A 3,979-nucleotide genomic window follows, 5' to 3' on the forward strand; every position below is an offset into this window, starting at 1 on the left:
AAGTAAACCATCATCTTCAGGTCTTGTATGTAAAATATTTCTGTTCCGGTTGTAGACCTTGATAATTGTGCAATACAAAATCATATAATATTCTTGCATTTGGTGTCAACCGCAAGAAGAAAGAAGAGCAATTGCCTTTTGAACTTCCAGTGGGCGCATAGTTTTTGGTTGTTCCTCAAAATAACCTTCATTCTGTGGCTCCTGTTGAATAAGATGATTCATTCAAAACTGAACAAGGTTGAGGAGAAATAGTGCTTACATTAAAAAATCTTTAACTCTTTGTCCCCATTCTCTGACTTACTTATGTATTGATTATTTTGCTCTATCCCCACTATCTACTAGGATTTCTCGTATTTAAACCAAGATGAGATAGCAAGGGGAGAGAAGCCAGATGTAGGTGATGGGGAGGAAGGCAGCAAATCACACTGCCACATGTGTACCTATGCAACAATCTTGCATGTTCTTCACATGTACCCCAAAACCTAAAATGCAATAAAATAAATGGCAAAAAAAAATCAAGATGGGAGACTAGACCATTAGGAAAGTATCATTAACCACAACTTTCTTACACTTTGATCTGTCTTTTATTTGATTGTAAGCTGCTGATGGACAGTGATCATTAGAAACTGAATTTTGTACAGTACTAGTTTTATATGAAACTAGATTTTTATTGCACTCAGGTTATGTTCCTTTTACCTCCTTTCTTAATAAAGAGACCTCTTGAAATAAACTTTTTTCCAAGCACTGTTTCTACACCTCATTCCACCTTTTCCCCTCTCATGAGATAGTGCAGAACCCTAGCACAGTCTTTTCCATGTAGTCTTTTTTATTTTTTTGAGACAGTCTCGCTCTGGCACCCAGGCTGGAGTGCAGTGGTGCGATCTCAGCTCACTGCAACCTCCACCTCCCGGGTTCAAGAGATTCTCCTGCCTCAGCATCCTGAGTAGCTGGGATTACAGGTGCATGCCACCACACCTGGCTAATTTTTTTATTTTTAGTAGAGATGGGGTTTTGTCATGCTGGTCAGGCTGGTCTCAAACTCCTGACCTTGTGATCTGCTCACCGCAGCCTCCCAAAGTACTGGGATTACAGGCATGAGCCACTGTGCCTGGCCACTAGGTGTGTTTTAAGCTTGTTGAATTGGTTGCTATTTTGCTCTCTCCTTAGATTATTTGCCTTTAGATTATTTATCTTTGGTATTTCATTGATATCAGGCTGAGTCAATTTGTATGGATTTTTTTAATGTGAATACAAATGTAGCTGAGATGATTTATATATTCTATTATTAGACTACTTTGTTTTGATTTATAACATGCGTTGTGCTATAAGTTTAACACTGACCCCTTTAATTAATAATTGGATTCCTAGCATGAACAGATAATTAACTAATAGAAGTTTTTAAAATGAGGCCGGGCATGGTAACTCACGCCTGTAATCAGCACTTTGGGAGGCCGAGGTGGGCGGATCACCTGAGGTCAGGAGTTCAAGGCCAGCCTGGCAAACATGGTGAAACCCTGTCTTTATAAATAAAAATTTTTTAAAAATTAAAAATGTAATAAAGATAAACAACAAAGGTAAATGAAAGATTTGAGAGTCAGTTCAGAATCTGCCTTGGCTGACTCCCATATGAAGAACAGTAAAGTTGGAGAACTACCACTCAAAATCTTAGGTATCTACGTTATCCCAGTTTGAACCATGTAATATGGTGGAGAGAATGCTGATTTAAGAATCGGAAGTCTTAATTATGGATCAGCTCAACTATTTTCCCTTAAATCACCATCAGGAACCTTTTTTTTTTTTGCCATTATGTAATCATGCTTAACTTAATTCCTGAGGTGGCCCTCTTGTTTGGTTTCTCAGAAGTAAGAGGAAGGATGGTTACTGTTTGATTGATTGCTGGAGGTCTAGTTGGGACAATACACTTTAAATTTAGAGTATCTGAATATACTGTATGTAAAGACAAGGACAAAAAGGGTGATAGGGAAACAGAAAATCTCAAGATAGCGATCTTTTTATTTTTCTTTACTATGAGAACCAGGAAATCTAGTGTCATGCAGTGGCATAAAAAGCATTAGGACAAATAAAAAAGGAGGTGGGAACCTGTCTGGGTGAGGTTAGTTCTCCCAATGAAGTGATTCGGACCATCTTCCCTGCATGCTACGGTTTTTTCCAGACATCCCTCTTTTTAGTCTGGAGCAGGAAGAACAGTGTGCTGCTATGATCTGATAAATCACTGAGGTTTGAAAGTGTGACCCAGAGCTTTTAAGGTGTGACTAGAAGCTGTGTGCTAAGCTTCTAGCTAACAGTATGGTCAGAAAGGAATGAGTAAAATGTGTGGTTTCCCAAATCAAAAAGGCATTTGCAGCAATGCAGCCAGAAAATAAGCAAATTAATACTTCATATGTTCATATTTGTGTGTATGTGCATGTTTTGCACAAAAGTGAATTTGAAAGACAAAGTACCAGAACATTCAAAACTCTTCATATTTCTCTTCTTTCTATTTTATTATCTGGCTGTGATAAAGTTTAGGACTTCTGACTTTATGCGCCTTTGATCAAAAGGCCAGGCAGGGAGTTTCAATTCTGTTTGAAGTTACTGTTATCTTCTGATGCTGATTGTGTTTTCCTTTAAAGAAGAAATTTGCCTTTTCCAGCAATTCAGAGCTTGGTAATAAAGAGAAAACAGAAGGAGCACTACACAAGTTGGCTTTCCAATCGTCAGTCTCATTCTGCCTCTTTTCAAAATTATGAACAAATCTTGATTTTATATTTAGTTGGTTTTCACTTTGTTTTAGTTGGTTTTCACTTTTATCCACTTTGTTCATCAAATGCACTTGTAGGCATCCTACCTCTTATATGTGCTGCAGTTTCAATAATGAATAAGACAGACTTATGGACTTTATATTGTAAGGGAGGAAACAACATGGAAAAAGTGTAAAAAAGTATGTTCTGCACTTCTCTACTCTCCATCCTGAGAACTATTCACCTTCTCACCAGCTATGTGGATGTAAATCAAAACAGAAAAATGCCTCAACATCACTAGTATCTGCATGGGGCCGCAAGATATGCAGCCACGGTTTCTCTAGAGTGATGGTAGTATGCTGCAGTATGTTTCCCAGCTCCTAAATTATATTTGTGTGCCATCCCAACCTGTTCTTCCAAACACTGGCACTCCAAGCCTCGTGGCAGGACAGAGAACCTAGCTCAGTATGTCAGGATTTCTGGACTGCAGTCCTGGTGTTTCCCCTATTAGAACCTTAGGGAAGGAAAAACAAAAAACCAAGAAAACAGTTACTTATTTTAAAGTGTAAGAAATCCTGTCTGTAGGGCTAACATTTCATTAGTCCTAGCCTATGAAGTGTGTGATACTTTTATTGAACCTAGGAGAAAAGTGAGGGTTGAGGTTTTGGATGACTTGCTCAAATTTTTATAGATAAGAACGATTTGAATCTTGGACTTCAAGTAAAACTTTAACATTTTATGAGAGCCGACCATATATATGGCAGGTTGTGGTTAGGTACTTTGAGCTAGATCTTACCTCATTTAATCCTCACAGCAACCTTGGATGGCAAATAATATTACTATTTACTATGGTGAATACAATACTTAAAGAAATGAAGTAACTTGCCTGAAGTCACACATGGGAGCGAGGGGCTAGCATTTCAAGCCAGATTTGCCTGGTTCCAGAATTCATGCTTTTTGGCAAGAGTCTTGTTGGAAGCCTAGATCCTTCTGAATTCATGGTCCATCATGCTGTATCTTCAGTCAGGCTTGCTTTTAAACAGGAGTCAAGAATTAGAATAATGTTTCTTTATGCAAGTCAATGAACCTCTTCACTTTAGTTTCCTAATTTGTAAAATGGGGACAATAATAATACTTGTCAGTGTTGGGAGGTTTTAATATGGTTATATGCCCAGGAGGTACTCCAATAAATGACAGTGTCTCTGCCACCTTTTCTTTCTTTGTTTGTTTCTTTTTTT

This window comes from Cebus imitator, unplaced genomic scaffold, assembly GCF_001604975.1.
Source record: "Cebus imitator isolate Cc_AM_T3 unplaced genomic scaffold, Cebus_imitator-1.0 Scaffold660, whole genome shotgun sequence".
NCBI lineage: Eukaryota > Metazoa > Chordata > Mammalia > Primates > Cebidae > Cebus > Cebus imitator.